This window comes from Pan troglodytes, chromosome 18 (genome assembly GCF_028858775.2).
Source record: "Pan troglodytes isolate AG18354 chromosome 18, NHGRI_mPanTro3-v2.0_pri, whole genome shotgun sequence".
Classification (NCBI taxonomy): Eukaryota; Metazoa; Chordata; class Mammalia; order Primates; family Hominidae; genus Pan; species Pan troglodytes.
Genome location: NC_072416.2, coordinates 5,839,957 through 5,856,587, shown reverse-complemented (window position 1 = coordinate 5,856,587; position 16,631 = coordinate 5,839,957). Strand labels below are relative to the sequence as shown.

Below are 16,631 nucleotides of genomic sequence, written 5' to 3'. Positions count from 1 at the left end.
AAGTGTGTAATTGAGTGGTTTTTATATATTCATGAGATTGTGCAACAGTCACTACTATCTAGTTCTAGAATGTTTTCATCAGCCCAAAACAGATGCAGTACCCATTAGCAGTCCTCCCTGTTCCTCCCTCCTCCAATCTTCTGGCAACCACTAGTATGCTTTCTGTCTCCACGCATTTGCCTGTTCTCTACATTTGATATAAATGGAATTATACAATAGCAGTCTTTCATGTCTGGCTTCTCTCACTTAACATAATGTATTCAAGGTTCATCCTTGTTGCATATGTCAATAATTCATTCCTAATTACGACCGAATAATATTTAGTATTATTGAATAATACTGTATTAGTTTGCTAGGGTCGCCATAACAGTACCATAGGCTGAGTGGATGAAATAACAGAAATTTATTTTCTCACTATTCTGGAGGCTGGAGTCTGAGACTAAGTAGGGGCAGGGTTGGTTGGTGCTGAGGCCTCCTTCCTTGGCTTGGGGACAGCCATCTTCTCCCTGGGCCTTCATACCATCTTCCCTTTGTGTATGCCTCTATCCAAGATCCAAATTATTATTATTATTATAATTTTGAGACAGGGTTTGTCACCCAGGCTGGAGGACAGTGGCATGAACATGGCTCACTGCAAGCCTCCACCTCCAGGGCTCAAGAGATCCTCCTACTTCAGCCTCCTGAGTAGCTGGGACTATGGGTGATTGCCACCACACTCAACTAACTTTTTTTTTTTTTTTTTTTTGAGACGGAGTTTTGCTCTGTCGCCTAGGCTGGAATGCAGTGGCATGATCTTGGCTCACTGCAACCTCCGCCTCTCAGGTTCAAGCAATTCTCCTGCCTCAGTCTCCTGAGTAGCTGGGATTACAGCTGTTTGCCACCAGGTCTGGCTGATTTTCATATTTTTGTAGAGATGGGGTTTCACCATATTGGCCAGGCGGCTCTCGAACTCCTGACCTCAGGTTATCTGCCCACCTCGGCCTCCCAAAGTGCTGGGATTACAGTAGTGAGCCGCCATGTCTTGTCGACTAATTTTTTTATTTTTATTTTTTTGTACGAACGAGGTCTCACTATGTTGCCCAGGCTGGTCTCAAACTCACACCTGTAATCCCAGCACTTTGGGAGGCCGAGGTGGGTGGATCACTTGAGGTCAGGAGTTCAAAACCAGCCTGGCCAAGGTGGTGAGACCCCCGTCTCTACTAAAAATACAAAAATCAGCTGGGTGTGGTGACTCAAGCCTGTAGTTCCAGCTACTCGGGAGGCTGAGGCAGGAGAATTGCTTGAACCCAGGAGGCGGAGGTTGCAGTGAGCCGAGATTGTGCCACTGCACTCCAGCCTGGGCAACAAGAGCGAAACTGTCTCAAAACAAAAAAACAAACAAACAAACAAACAAAACAAAAAACAAAAAAAGAAAACTATGAAGCCCAGTAATAAGCCCTTGATTTGTCATTCAGATTGTATTTTCTTTGGATTGCCATTTGCCGTTTTAAAAACTTGGGTAAAATCTGTACATTTCCTTTGTGATTTCTGACATCACTATCCTGCCTGGAAATCCTTTTACCTTAGTAATTGGCAAATGCACTTATATTTCATATCAGCACGACATTGAAACCACCAGCTCATAACCTCAACGGATAACCTGGTTGGTTTATCCAGCAGCAGTAAAGCCTGCCTCGCAAATCTGAGGGTGGCCGCGAACCCACAAGCCCAGATTCGCAGGTGCGCGCGCTAAGGACTGAGCTATTGGGGCTATGGAGAGAGTCTCGCTCTGCGTCAGAGGCGGAAGGACGTGTCAAACAACAACAACAACAACAACAACAACAACAACCAACAACAACAACAACAACAACAACAACAACAACAAACAACAGAGCAAGCGGCGGCTCGTTGGTCTAGGGGTATGATTCTCGCTTTGGGTGCGAGAGGTCCCGGGTTCAAATCCCGGACGAGCCCCCTTTTCCTTCTCTTTTTCCCCTTTTCGCATTTTCAGCAAGGACAGGAGACTAGGAAGGCGGAAGTAGGCTGCTGTTGGCAGGGCCTCAGTGGAGACCTCCCGGGGTCCCGGGACGCAGACGGACGGGCCTGAATCGTTCGCCTTGCGGTCGGTCCTATCACTCTGAAATGGGATCCAGCATCCCATCACCCTGAAATGGGATCCAGCACTACCAGCTGCGGTAGCCGTGGTTAAAGGCGACGACCCCGTGCAGCAGGAAGAGGTTATTTAGAATAAGGAAGAATGCGCCGGGCTTGTTTATTTACGGGCATAAATTTTTCGTAGGGTTCGACGGTATGGCAGCTCCAGTCTCAGGTGAGCCCTACCCTAGCTTAAAATTGCATGGTATTGCGGGGAGTAATGTATGTGGCGGGGTGCCAGAGGGAGGGGAATGAGGGAGAGACGAAGGAGGGGCGAAGGCCGGGGCTCAGCTGGCAGCACTTTAGTGGGCCCTGGCGGGGTGGGGGTCTCGGGCCCCGTCTCCACGCCCAGACCCTGAGGCCTTCCCACTGAGCCAGGAAATTCGAGGCTTGGATCCGGAGGGGATGGGGAGACGTTTTCAGTCCAGACCTGCCGAATTCTCGGGCTCCGGGTGAAATTTGGACACAGAGAAGGACAGAGTGACAGTAAAAGGTGCCCCGGAACCGACACCTGGACGCGGCCTCTGCTGCCCCAAGGGGCCTCTGCTTCCCCACGTCCTGGTGACCGGAGGTTCCGCCAGTTCCCCCAGCGAAAGGGAAGGAGGTACATCGCTGACTCCGGCGGGCGCCGCGGGTCTGGTGGAGCGAAGCGACGCTCAGTGTCAGCCTCTTGAATTGAGGTTCCACGTGGGAAGCTCGCCTTCTGGGTTTTGGCTTCCCTGGGGGAGAAGGGAGGACCGGAGCGGGAGAAGCGTGGGGCGCGTCGTGGTAGGGGGCCTGGTGGCTGGTTCCTGGTGCACTCGCGAGGCCTTTACTGACCACCCATCTGCACCACGCCGCCGGGCTGCAGCGTTTCCAAGGCGGGCGTCCAGTGGTCGCGGTTCGCCGACCCTCAGCGCAGCCGCTGCCAGCTCTTGAGAGGTTCCCATGTCCCGCCGGAGCTGGAGCTCCTCACTACGCGACGCGGCGTGACGCGCGGATCCCCAGCCCAGGGCTGAGAGGCGGAGGCGGGCGAGGGCCTGGGGGGCCCCGGATTGTGGGGGCACAGGGGATGCTCCCCATTTTGTGCGGCGCAGGGAGAAGCGGGGGCTCAGGGCTCTCTCCGCGCCCACCCGCGCTTGAGCTTGTCTCTTCCAGACTTCAGGAAATCGGAGTCTCCTCCTAGCTCTGCTCTGCTGGGTCCCCACTTCTGGCCACGAGGACTCCACGAAGGCCACAAAGACAAGCCGTAGGAAATAAGGCGTGTGGCTCGTTGGTCTAGGGGTATGATTCTCGCTTAGGGTGCGAGAGGTCCCGGGTTCAAATCGCGGACGAGCCCGGTTTTTGGTCCAAAATATCGGTTTCTACCCTTTCCTACTTTAGATGAAGATCAGAGATCCAGACAACTCTGACAGGTCAGCGCAGCCCGAGTCCTTCGAAGCTAGTTTGTTTGTTTTGAGACAGAGTCTCTGTCGCCCTAGCTGGAGTGCAGTGGTGTTATCTCACCTCACTGCAACCTCTGCCTCCTGGGTTCAAGCAATTCTCCTGCCTCAGTCTCCCAGGTAGCTGGGACTACAGGCACGTGCCACCATGCCTGGCTAATTTTTGTACTTTTTTTTAGTAGAGACAGGGTTTCGCCATGTTGGCCAGGCTGGTCTCCAACTCCTTACTTCAGGTGATCAGCCCGCCTCGGCCCCCCAAAGTGCTAGGATTACAGGCGTCAGCCACCGCGCTCAGACTTCGAAGTTAATTTGTACAAAGATCTAAAGCTGTCTGACACCACCCACTGCCACATTTAAAATTTATTTGGAGTTTTCTCACCACTGTCGTCAGAGCCCTATTCCCTAATATTTTTGTTTGATATTTTGCTATTTTTGTTTTCTGCTTTTATTATTATTTTTATTTATGAGCTACTTTTGTCAGTAGGAACTCACTCGAGGCACTGAAGAAGAGATAAGTCCTCCCTATATACAGTAAGAGCCGAGTCTTCACTGTCAGACACCTTAAAAGATCTACACTGGGATTCCCACCCAGTGTCCCTGGCTCCGGCGGCTAGAGCCTTAAGGAGAGAAAGCCGGGCACTTGAGCAGAGGAGATGGGCTATGGGCGTTTGTATCTGGGGTCTAGAGTCCTCTCCCTCCCCGCATCCCGACACTCCTCACCTGCGTGTAGCCTTCTGGGGCTCCTCTGCTCCCCTATGCTAGTTCTGGAAGGGGTGCAGACTGAACCCAGGAACCCGGGTATCTGCGTCCTGAGTCCCAGCGCCCACCAGGACTGGGGCCTCCTCACATCTACTCTGAGGACAAAATCTATTGGCAGAGTCTTCCTTTTTGTTTGGGGTGCTGGGTTTGAGAACATGCCGGGAACCAAGAGTCGTGACTAATCCAATTTTGAGCGCTTGAGGACCAAGTGGAAAGAAACTCAAGCAGATTTAAAGTGACCAATGTCTGGTTATGCCCTTGAGCCCCTGCAGAAGCAAACAATAATTTTGTGTGTGTGTGGACAAATACATTTGTATTCCAGATCTCACAGAATTTCCTACACAAAGAAATTTGCAAGGAAAATGGACATTGCACCCTAAAAATTAACAAGGAAAGAAGGTACCAGGAGCAACAACTCATTAACAGGAACAGAAACAATATTGCAAATATTTCAGATGCAAAGTGTATCCGACTTATAATACAACTATCCCTACTGTGTCTAAAGAAATGAAAGGCAATAAAGAAAATTTGACATCAGGACCTCCAACCTTCTAGATTGAAAAAAGAACCAAATAGTTCTAGATATAGAAGCACACGGTAATGGAAAGGGAACAACTAGATGCACGCCACAGTAGGTTACAGTGCGGAGCAGTACCTGCGAGGGCTTCTGTGAGTCCCAGTGAGCTTTGGGCTTTCTGTCTGCAGCTGCAAGGATGGCCCATACACAGCAGAACTCTCCTGTCCCTGTAACTCAAGTGGCCTCAAAAAAAAAAAAAAAAAAAAAAAAAAAAAAAAAAAAAAGGTTGCCAAGGTTGTCATTGACTCTTTAAGTGCGTGCAGTCGCAGTCTGAGAATGTTTTTTCTCTTTCTGAAAGAAGGCCTTTTCAGCGGAGGGCACGGATTGGGAGAACACAGATATATGCCGGCGCGGTGACGAAGGAGACTCTGGCAGGTCACCCCCATTTATGGGAGATTGCGGGGTGGTGAGGGAAATCCTGCACTAGCGGGGACGTCGGTGGCGAACTGAGCCTGTTGTGGGGGACCACAAGCGCGCCCTGGTTTCCCGGGGTGATTCATTACCTCCCTTTGTTTCCACCACCCTCGGGCCACTCGGCCCATTTGTAGATATGGAAAAAAACGTATAAGGAAGCCCGGCTAGCTCAGTCGGTAGAGCATGAGACTCTTAATCTCAGGGTCGTGGGTTCGAGCCCCACGTTGGGCGTGCCTTTTGATGTACCATGAAGGTACATCTTTTTCTCCCAGCTTTCTGCCCCTGGCAATGCAAGACTTGGTGAAAGAAGAAACTCAAGCAGAAGATTTAAAGTGACCAATGTCTGGTTATGCCCTCCCCTGCTTATTCCAGAAAGCCATCCTGGCTCCTGCCCCATGGATGCGGTTCCTACCTGGAAGACCAGGAGAACAGTAATTCCTCACTCCTTGTTAGCAGAGGCCCTGGGGAAGACCCCCACTAGGGTTTTCCTTTTCTGGGATCCCAACAGGGCTGTCCTCATTAAAACAGAAGAAAGTCTGAGAACCTGAGCTTGTACAGGATTGGACTCTCTTGTACCCTAAGCAACAATCATAGCCTGGACAAGGAGCCACCTACAAAACCTTTCTCTGCTTATCTCCCATCGTCCTTATGCCTGGCTCCACCCTTGTCCAGCAACACTGCCCAGATGCTGATCCCCAGGGGGTCATGTCAGGTAGAGTTTGACTCAGGTCCCATCAAGTAGAGGGGGATAGAGATCCCAATGTTCACTAGTTTGACAGTCCCAGTGTCTGGCTTTCCTGCCTTCCTCTCTGATTAGAGGCCTCCAGCCCAGGGAGGTGTGTGCCGGATGCTCCCAGAAGTGCCCAGTGCAGCCGGAGGGAGCAGCTGTGGTCTCCTGAGTTACCCAACCTCCCTCCACCCGGACTCTCTGGGTGCATACAAGATTTCACTGGATCTCTGCTTGTACGGCCAGCGTGGTGCTGCTGGTACCTGCTTGCAGAGTTGTGAGGCTGGTGATGGTGACCCAGGGGGCAGAGATTAGGATGTTCAACATTAGCAGTAGACGTAGCTAATGCTTATTAGGCTCACCATGCCTAACACTCTTGTAAGCTCTTTACTTATCTAAACTCGTTTAATCTTCACTACTATACTCTTATTATTGCATTTTCAGACAAAATTGAGGAGCTGGGATGGAAACATGGAAACCCAGTCAACCTGCCACAGAATGTGCCCTCCCAACCCCAGCAGGTCAGGGAAGCGGACGGCAGGGAAGAGAAGGGCTGCTTGACTTGGTGTCGGCATTCCTGGGGCAGTGAGGTTTATTGACTGATTGATTTACTGATTGAGATGAGTCTCGCTCTGTCACGCAGGCTGGAGTGTGGTGATGTGATATCCGCTCACTGCAACCTCTGCCTCCAGGGTTCAAGGAATTCTCCTGCTCAGCCTCCCTTGAGTAGCTGTGATTGCAGGAACGCGCCACCACGGCCGGCTAATTTTTGTATGTTTTTAGTAGACATGGGGTTTCACCATGTTGGCCAGGCTGGTCTCGAACTCCTGGCCTCAGGTGATCTGCCTGCCTCTGCCTCCTAAAGTGCTGGGATTACAGGCGAGAGCCACCGCGCCCGGCCGGTTTATCAGAATAGTTTTTTTTTTTTTTTGAGATGGAGTTTTGCTCTTGTTGCCCAGGCTGGAGTGCAATAGCACCTTCCTGGCTCACCACAACCTCCGCCTCCCGGGTTGAAGCGATTTTCCTGCCTTCACCTCCCAAGTAGCTGGGATTACAGGCATGCACCACCACGCCCGGCTAATTTTGTATTTTTAGTACAGATGCGGTTTCTCTGTGTTGGTCAGGTTGGTCGCAAACTCTTGACCTCCAGGTGATCTGCCTGCCTTGGTCTCCCAAAGTGCTGGGATTACAGGTGTGAGCCACCTCACTCAGCCTATTTAGGATAGTTTATAATGAAAAATACATTGGCACAACTCCTCGGGTGTGCTCCTTAATGCTGCTGCAAGGAACACCACTCAAAATCCAGACCTGGCCTTCTGAGATAGGTCAAGCTGTAAGGTCACTTGGAGCCCACTGAGGAAAGTGGCACTGGGCCGGGCACAGTGGCTCAAGGCTGTAATCCCAGCACTTTGGGAGGCCGAGGCGGGTGGATCATCTGAGATCAGGAGTTCGAGACCAGCCTGGCCAACATGGTGAAACCCCGTCTCCACTAAAAATACAAAAATTAGGCAGGCATGGTGGCAGGCGCCTGTAATCCCATCTACTTGGGAGGCTGAGGCAGGAGAATCGCTTGAACCCAGGAGGCAGAGGTTGCAGTTAAGCAAGATCATGCCATTGCACTCCCTCCTGGGTGACAAGAACGAGACTGCGTTTCAAGAAAGAAAGAAAGAAAGGAAGGAAGGAAGGAAGCAAGGAAGGAAGGAAAAGAAAGAGGCACCGATCAGTAGGCCTGCTTTTCTTTTTTGCTTTTTCTGAAATTTTGAGATAGAGTCTCACTTTGTCACCCAGGCTGGAGTGCAGTGATGCAGTCACAGCTTACTGTAGCCTCGACCTTCTGGGCTCGAGCAGTCCTTCCACTTCAGCCTCTCAGGTAGCTGAGACTACAGGCTGAGCCACAATTCTTGGCAATTTATTTTTTGTAGTAGCAGTAGCAATAGTAGAGATGGGGTCCCTCTTTGTTGCCCAGCCTGGTCTTGAACTCCTGGGCTCAAGTAATCCTCCCTTCTCAGACTACCCAAGTTCTGGGATTATAGGAATGTGCCGTCAAGCCTGATTCAGGCATGCTTTTCACATAAGGCGTAAGAGATCTCAGGTTCTAGTCCTGAATAAGCCCAAAGTTTTTTCCTTCTAAAATCACTAACATTCTAGGTTAGGGGCTTGGTCCCTTCCGTTCCTGTGGTCCTGAGGAGCAACTGTGGGGAGTAAAGGTGGGGAAGCCAGTGCCCTCCAGTTTCCCTGCAGGGCTTGCAAGGGATTGGGGATCGAGTCCTGGAGACTCTATAGGTAAAGAGGAAAAATCTTGGAGGACAGCGAGAGTCGGTGTGAAGGATCAAGAATTGCCGGTTGTAGGCCCGGCACGGTGGTTCACACCTGTAATCCCAACACTTCAGGAGACGGAGGTGGGCGAATCGCTTGAGGTCAGGAGTTTGTTATATACAAAGTTTCGGTGCCGCAAAAGAAATAGCCCGAAAATATAAAATTTTGTTTTTAATTCTCAGGAAGGCAAGGTACTTCTATAGAAGGGTGCACCCTTACAGATGGAGCAATGGTGAGAGCACACTTGGACAAGGGAGGGGAAGGGGTTCTTATCCCTTTCGCACGTGGCCCCTGCTGCTGTGTCATTCCCCTATTGGCTAGGGTTAGACCGCACAGGCTAAACTAATTCCGATTGGATAATTTAAAGAGAGTGACGGAGCGAATGGTTTGGCGGGAAAAATGGTTATTACAGAGCAGGTAATCGAATGAGTCAGGGTGGAGTAGGTAATTGAAAAAGGTTGCTTTATGAGGAAGTTAAGTTTAAAAGTAGAAGGTAAAGAATTGAACATACTGACATATTGAATCTTTGAAAAGAAATTTGGAACTCATATCTAACAAGTTGGAGACCAGCCTGGCCAACATGGTGAAACCTCGTCTCTACTAAAAATACAAAAAGTAGCTCGGTGTGATGGCACGTGCCTGTTCCCAGCTACACGGGAGGCTGAGGCAGGAGAATCGCTTAACCCTGGGAGGCAGAGGTTGCAGTGAGCCGAGATCGCGCCACTGCACTCCAGCTTGGGCAACAGAGTGAGACTCCATTAAAAAAAAAAAAAGTGTACAATTTGGTAAGTTTTGGCAGTCCATCACTCTCTGCTTTCTGTCACTGTATTATTTTGCATTTTCTAGAGTTTTACACACATGGGATCATCATTATATAACATTATTTTTTATGACATTATCCTCCATTTTGGATTTATGATAATTTCATTTAATCTATCCCCTATTTTGTGGCAAGTAGATTGTTTCCATTTGTTTTTTGTTGTGTTTTGTTTTGTTTTTTGAGACGGAGTCTCGCTCTGTTGCCCAGGCTGCTGTGCAGTGGCATGCGATCTCGTCTCACTGCAACCTTCACCTTCCGGGTTCAAGCGATTTTTATGCCTCAGCCTCTCCAGTAGCTGGGACTACAGGCGCGCACCATCACGCCCAGCTAATTTTTGTGTTTTTGGTACAGACGAAGTTTTACCATGCCAGGCTGGTCTCGAACTCGCGACCTCGTGATCCACCCACCTCGGCTTCCCAAAGTACTGGGATTACAGGCGTGAGCCACCGCGCCCAGCCTGTTTCCTGGTTTTTAAGTATAATCTCAGAATAAATATTTTTTGATGCAAAATATCTATGTAAATCTATTACTACTTTTCTAGGATACGAGCCCTCAGTCAGGCTGGTGGGAATATAAAATAATCCAGCCACTGTGAATAATAGCCTCAAAATGTTAAACACAGAACTACCAAATGACCCTAAAATTCCATTCCTAAGTGGAATTCCACTCCTATGCTCAAGGAAATTTAAGACATATGTTCATACTAAACCATGTACACAATGTTCACTTTAATGAGCTGAGTTGTGACTGTCCACCATCCATATGTTGAAGTTCTAACTCTCAGTCCCTCAGAATGTGGCTGTATTTGGAGACTGGGTATTTAAAGAGGTAATTAAGACAAAATGAGGTTATTAGGATGGGCCTTAATCCAATATGACTGGAGTCCTTACAAGAAGAGGAAATTCAGGCCAGGCGCGGTGGCTCACGTCTTTAATCCCAGCACTTTGGGAGGCTGAGTCAGGTGGATCACCTGAGGTCAGGAGTGGTGAAACCCCATCCCTACTAAAAATACAAAAATTAGCAGGGCATGGTGGCATGCGCCTGTAGTCCCAGCTACTAGGGGCGCTGAGGCAGGAGGATCGCTTGAACCCAGAAGGCGGAGGTTGCAGTGAGCCAAGATCATGCCACTGCACTCCAGCCTGGGGGACAGAGTGAGACTCTGTCTCCAAAAAAAAAAAAAAAAAAAAAAAAAAAAAGGGAACTTGGCCTGGGTGTAATCCCAGCACTTTGGGAGGGCAAGGCAGGAGGATCTCTGGAGCCCAGATTAAAAAAAAAAAAAAGTAAGAAAGAAAATATTCTATTTTCAATTTTGTCAGAAAATGCACTTATAAGGGTATAGCAGTGAAGACTGAACAAGTTAAGGCACGGAAAGGGGCTGGGTGTGGTAGCTCAGCCTGTATTCTCAGAACTTTGGGAGGCTGAGGCAGGTGAATCGCTTGAAGCCAGGAATTCAATATGTAAAGAGCTTAGAAGAGTGTTAGGCATGGTGAGCTTAAAGAGTGTTAGCTACATCTACTGTTAATGTTGAACATCCCATTCTCTTTTTTTTTTTTTTTTTTTTTTTTGAGACAGAGTCTCGCTCTGTCCCCCAGGCTGGAGTGCGGTGGTGCAATGTTGGCTCACTGTGAGCTCTGCCTCCCGGGTTCACACCATTCTCCTGCCTCAGCCTCCTGAGTAGCTGGGACTGCAGGTGCCCGCCACCGTGCCTGGCTAATTTTTTGTATTTTTAGTAGAGATGGGGTTTCACCGTGTTAGCCAGGATGGTCTTGATCTCCTGACCTCGTGATCCGCCCGCTTTGGCCTCGCAAAGTGCTGGGATTACAGGAGTGAGCCACCGCACCCGGCCAAACATCCCATTCTCTGACCACTCCACCACCAACCTCAGAACTCTGCATGCAGGCACACCCTGCCCTAGATTTCACAGGACAGATCCTGTGAAATCCTGTGGTTTCAGGGTGGAGGGAGGCCAGACAACTGGGGAGATTATTAGAGCCTGGCCTCCCAAAGACCTGCTCCCTCTGACTGAACTGGGCACCTCTGGGAGGATCCGGCACCCACCTCCCTGGGTTGGAGGCCTTTAATCTAAGGGAGAGACAGGGAAGGTAGACACTGGGACTCCCAAACTGGTGAACATTGGGATCCCCAGCCCCCTGTACTCGATGGGACCCTAGTCAAACCCCCTGACATGATGACACGACCCCCTGGGGATCAGCGTCTGAGCAGTGTTGCTGGACAAGGGTGGAGCCGGGCATAAGGACGACCAAAGATGGGTGGAGAAAGGTTTCATGGGTGGCTCCTTGGTCTAGGCTATGATTGTTCCTTAGGGTGCAAGAGAGTCGCTGGACAAGCCCACGTTCTCAGACTTTCTTCTTTTAATGGGGCACAGTCTTGCTGTGGTCCCAGAAGAGGAAAACCTTAGTGCGCAGCTTCCTCACGGCCGCTGCTAACAAGAGCAAGGAACTGCTGTTCTCCTGGTCTTCCAGGTAGGAACCGCGTCCATGGGCCCCCATAAGGGGTCGACAGCTATACTTGCAGTAAACGCCCCCCAGCTCAGGAACCCAGGATGGTTTCCTGGGATGAGCAGGCATCTGCTTTCACCAAGTCTTGCATCGCCAGGGGCAGATGGCTGAGAGAAGAAAATTGACCCAGGTGGAACAGAAACTCACAATGCTATCCTTGCGGGTGAGGCTCGCAGTAAAAAGGCATCGCCCAACGTGGGGCTCGAACCCACGACCCTGAGATTAAGAGTCTCATGCTCTACCGACTGAGCTAGCCGGGCGACACGCCAACGTTATCTTAGTGGATTTCTAGATTAAAGCAGAGTCCAGGACCAGGAGTCTTCAGTGTCGGGACTACACTGTAGAACACAGTTGCTCCGCAGTAAGCGTTGCCCTCAGGCCTGCCCCAAAGGCGAGGCGCAGCAGGAGGCCCCCGACGGTAGCTGGATCTGGGTCTTTCTCTGCGTCAGAGGCCCACCCGCGGACGCCCCCAGGCTGGCACCTCCTGAGTGTCAGGGTGACTGGCCCTGGCACCCGCCCCGACTCAGGGCCGTGGAAGCGGGTCTGACCTGTGGATTTCTCATTCACACGAAATACCTTTGCTGAGCCCCGACTTCGAGCCCAGCCAGATCCCATGGAGGCAGCAGACCCTGGGCATCCAGCCCCGTTGGAGGGTGTGGCACAGAGCCGCAGCGGCCAAACTGGAGCAAGAAATTGTTGTGACTCCTGCCCAAAGGATGGGGGTGGGGGTGGGGAAGAGGGAGGGACTGCAGGAGCTGCCAGGCGCCCCGGAAGGAAAACCGTGTCCCCGCCAGGGGAAGGTGGGCTGGGCTGGGCTGGGGAGCAGGGGGCCGGGAGAAGGTGGGAGGCGGCCGGCAGTGACGGCGGGAAGCAGACAGGAAACCTCCGTGACCCAGCGGCCTCCTGCGCTGGGTTCCGTGCCTCGCGTCCCACCTGGGCAGGTGACGGTTTCCCGTTCCTTTCTAGGACCCTTAGCCTTTGCCGCTGCTGTTCGGCTGCAGAAGAATTCCCTAGCCAGGTTCGGTGGCTCACGCCTGTGATCCCAGTACTTTGGAAGGCCGAGGGGGTAGGATCGCTTGAGCCCAGGGGTTGGAGACCAGCCTGGGCAATATAGCGAGACACCCGTCTCTACAAAAAATAAAAATTTAAACATTAGACGGGCGTGGTGGCGCGCGCCTGGAGTCCCAGTTACTCGGGAAGCTGAGGCTGCAGTGAGCTATGATTGCACCTTCGCACTCCAGCTTCGGCAACAGGGCAAGACCCTGTCTCAGAAAAAATAAAAATTAAAAAAAAAAAAAAGAATCCCCCCTGAGCCCTCAGCACTTGCATCTCCCCAGGTTCGAGTCTCCTCCTTGGCAGGGCTGTGCGGGCGGCGGCTTCAGGCGCCCCGTGGACTCTGTTTTTCCTGGCTCTTCTGTTCTCACTCCGCGCTGAGGTCCTATTTCTTCCAGGACCCCAGAGTTCAGCCAGGAGGGGGCGCCCCTCAAACCCTACGTCCAAGGTTTAAGGGAGATGCCTGAGAGGGCTCAAGTCACATGCCTGAGAGTAAGGGGTGGGGGGAGTGGAGTCTCATCTCGACCCACCTAGCTAGCCAGACTGGGGCAGGCTGTTATGCTGCCGTGGTGGTCGGGCCTTGCCGCCCGGAGGAAGGCGATCCGGACAGGAAACGAGCAGTTTAAAAAAGAAAAGAAAAAGTGGGAGGGGCTGAGGGCAGCTCTAACCTCAGCAGGTTTTTCCAGCAGCGAGAGGGGAGTGTGTATGGGGTGACCCCTCACGTTCAGCCCCAGCACTGGGGCTTCGACCTGGGCTTTCCGTTTTTTAACTTCTTCTTGGGCTGGTGAATCACCATACCAAACACCTAGAGGATTTGCTGTATCAGCTAGGCTCTGGAAAGAAGAAACAAAACCATTAGAAGAGATACTTGAGACGGATGACGCTTATGTGTACACGTGCATGGATGTGTTGCTATTTTTACTAGATTTATTTAAATGAATTGGCACATGTGATCGGGCAAGTCTGAAATGTATAGGCTGGGCAGCCAAGAGTTAATGTGGAAGTCTTCAAGCACTGTTCTATATGCTTTACCAAAACATGAAGAAATTTTAATACTCGAATTAATCTTTTAATTGCCATTATCCTCACATTACAGATGTGTAAGCTGGGGCCTTTGAGAGCCTCAATTTTGTGGGTCCATATTTGTGGGGTGCAGATGAGGGATGGGGAGCCTGGTCCTGTCATCTTTCCCTCTACCCCTAAAAGAACTGTCCGAGGCCGGGAGCAGCGGCTCATACGTGTAATCCCAGCACTTTGGGAGGCCGAGGCTGGCGGATCACCTGAGGTCAGAAGTTCGAGACCAGCCTGGCCAACATGGTGAAACCCTGTCTCTACTAAAAATACAAAAAATTAGCCGGGAGTGCTGTTGAGTCCCTGTAGTCCCAGCTACTCGGGAGCCTGAGGCACGAGAATCACTTGAACCCGGGAGGCAGAGGTTTCAGTGAGCCAAGATCACAACATTGCACTCCAGCCTGGGTGACAGGGACTCTGTCTCAAATAACAATAATAATAATAAAATAGCTGGGCGCGGTGGCTCATGCCTGTAATCCCAGCACTTTGGGAGGCCGAGGTGGGCAGATCACGAGGTCAGAAGTTTGAGACCAGCCTGGTCAATGTGGTGAAACCCTGTCTCTGCTAAAAGTACAAAACATTAGCCAGGTGTGGTGGCGGGCGCCTGTAATCCCAGCTACTCAGGAGGCTGAGGCAGGAGAATCACTTGAACCCAGGAGGCAGAGGTTACAGTGAGCCAACCAAGATCGCACTGCTGCACTCCAGCCTGGAAGACACAGTGAGAGTCCGTCTCAAAAAAAAAAAAATTTAGCCAGGCGTGGTGGCACCCACCTATACTCCCAGCTACTCAGAAGCTGAGGAAGGAGAATCTCTTGAACCCTGGAGGCACAGGTTGCAGTGAGCCGAGATGGTGCCAATGCACTCCAGCCTGGCAACAGAGCGACACCTTCTCAAAGAAAAATATAATTATATAATACAATTATATTATTATGATATAATCATATTATTAATATAATTATATGATACATATATACTACATATAATATATAAAAACATAAGTATATATGTTTAGATATAAAACATATGTTTTTCATATGTGCGTATATTATTCAATACTGTAGACACGAAATCTAATTTCCATGTGTAATGAGAGAATGAGATATCTTATTTTTTTGGTACGAAGTCTTCAAAATCCCGATGTGTATTTTGTACTCACAGCAGCACATCTCAAGGGGACCAGCCATATTTCAAGTGTTTAAGAGCCATATGTGGCTCCTGGGCACCTTCCTGGCTAGCGCAGCAGGGGGCCATCGGGTCACGCAGCTTTGACCTGCTCTCAGCGAGCTTCATCTGTGACTCCACCTTGGCCTGCAGAGATGTGGGTTTCTAGGGCGAGGAGGGGAGGTCGAGGAGCGAATAGCTCTCCAGGGCCCGCCCAGACCGTGCACACTACTCGATCACTCAGAACCCAACCACCGGCCTCCACCATACCCGGAGCCCATGTGGAGCTGAGCGACCCGGGCTGCAGAGGGTACAGCTTCTCTGGTCTGGGGTTGGGAAGGAGAAGGGCGTGGGGCTCCAGCGAGGCTGAGGCAAGTGCCGACCAGGCCAGCCTCAGGAGCATCCTTGTCCCTTGCAGCTGAGGCACAGACCTGGACCGACCTGAAGCGGAGCAACGCGACTGGTAGTTGAGGCTTCAGGCTCGGTCCCCGATTTTCAAGCTCTATATTCTCTAAAATGACAAGGGAAAAGTAACCACCTCTAGGGCTCGTCCGGGATTTGAACCCGGGACCTCTCGCACCCGAGGCGAGAATCATACCCCTAGACCAACGAGCCTCCCATGCGTGTACGTCCGCTGACATTTCAGACACCTGCCACCAATCCGGCACAAATCGGCTGATTCCGAAGTGGATGGAGCTCATCGCCGTCCCCAAGTGATTGGCAGAATTCTGGGGTCGCTGCGGGGAGACCCTGGTGAACCAGCCCCGTGGAGACAGAGCCCATCCACACTGGGCTTGGTAGGGGATGCTCAGGGTCAGGCCTGCAGCCTGGGGCTCCCCGCTGTATTTTCCCCTGCGCCGGGGTTACCGGGTCTGCGCTCACACCTGGGGCTGCTGACTCATACCCAAGGCCTTGCCCTAGGAGGATGGCTGAGCGGCCAGCCCACCTTTCATCCGACTGCGCCGGTGGTTGGCTCCATCCCAGAGGCGCCCCCATAGCCTCCCTTGGATGGAGCCCAGCGCCTCTGCCCTGACTCAGACGTTAGCTCTGCCCCCGTCTCTTCCTCTGTCAGCAAGAGCTGAAAAAGTTCCAGGAGGTCACTGGGGATGAGCAGCGACGGCAAAGGGCATCACAGCGACACACACTCTCTCCGTCTCTGTTTCTCTCTCACTGTCTCTCCAGGCGCTGGTGGTTTTGCGGTTATGATTAGGGTGAGAGTGGGCCTCAGGGTCAAATCCTGATGGGCCAATACCGCAACACCTTTTGAATCCTTCTTTAAGGACGTGAGCAGGTTGGAAAGCCAGTGGACGCGGCCTGGATGTGGAGAGGATCCAGCGAGTTCCGCGTGTGGTGGGCGAGAGGGTCCTGCCCATCGCCACAGGCCGCCCGCCCTATTTTGCCCTAGATCAACCCCACCCCAGACCTGAGCGCTGTCCCACTCCGGGGACTCCCTCCTCCCCTCTGGTTGGGCTTCTCGCTGCCGCGATCGTGGGCTCCCGGCCACGCTCCTAGAGCTGGCATCGACGTTTATGGAGAGCGGAGAATACAAAGTCTTGGGTTCCAGAAAGATAAGGCGCGGGGCGGGAGTTGGGTGAGGGAGTAGAGGAGCAAAGATGGTGCTTCCCGCCACCGAGGCCTGTTGGTCTAGAGGTATGATTCT

General features: G+C 51.5%; 5 non-coding genes across 5 annotated transcripts; 3 read left to right on the top strand and 2 right to left on the bottom strand.

Moving 5' to 3' along the window:
* The first annotated feature begins 1,881 nt into the window (after positions 1–1,881).
* On the top strand, positions 1,882–1,953 carry TRNAP-UGG (transfer RNA proline (anticodon UGG)). The gene has a single exon. It is a non-coding gene; the product is annotated as a tRNA-Pro (tRNA).
* A 1,426-nt stretch (positions 1,954–3,379) lies between these two features.
* TRNAP-AGG (transfer RNA proline (anticodon AGG)) lies at positions 3,380–3,451 on the top strand. The gene has a single exon. It is a non-coding gene; the product is annotated as a tRNA-Pro (tRNA).
* Positions 3,452–5,462: 2,011 nt separating this feature from the next.
* On the top strand, positions 5,463–5,535 carry TRNAK-CUU (transfer RNA lysine (anticodon CUU)). The gene has a single exon. It is a non-coding gene; the product is annotated as a tRNA-Lys (tRNA).
* Positions 5,536–11,873: 6,338 nt separating this feature from the next.
* TRNAK-CUU (transfer RNA lysine (anticodon CUU)) lies at positions 11,874–11,946 on the bottom strand. The gene has a single exon. It is a non-coding gene; the product is annotated as a tRNA-Lys (tRNA).
* A 3,568-nt stretch (positions 11,947–15,514) lies between these two features.
* On the bottom strand, positions 15,515–15,586 carry TRNAP-CGG (transfer RNA proline (anticodon CGG)). Its single transcript has one exon. It is a non-coding gene; the product is annotated as a tRNA-Pro (tRNA).
* Positions 15,587–16,631: the final 1,045 nt, after the last annotated feature.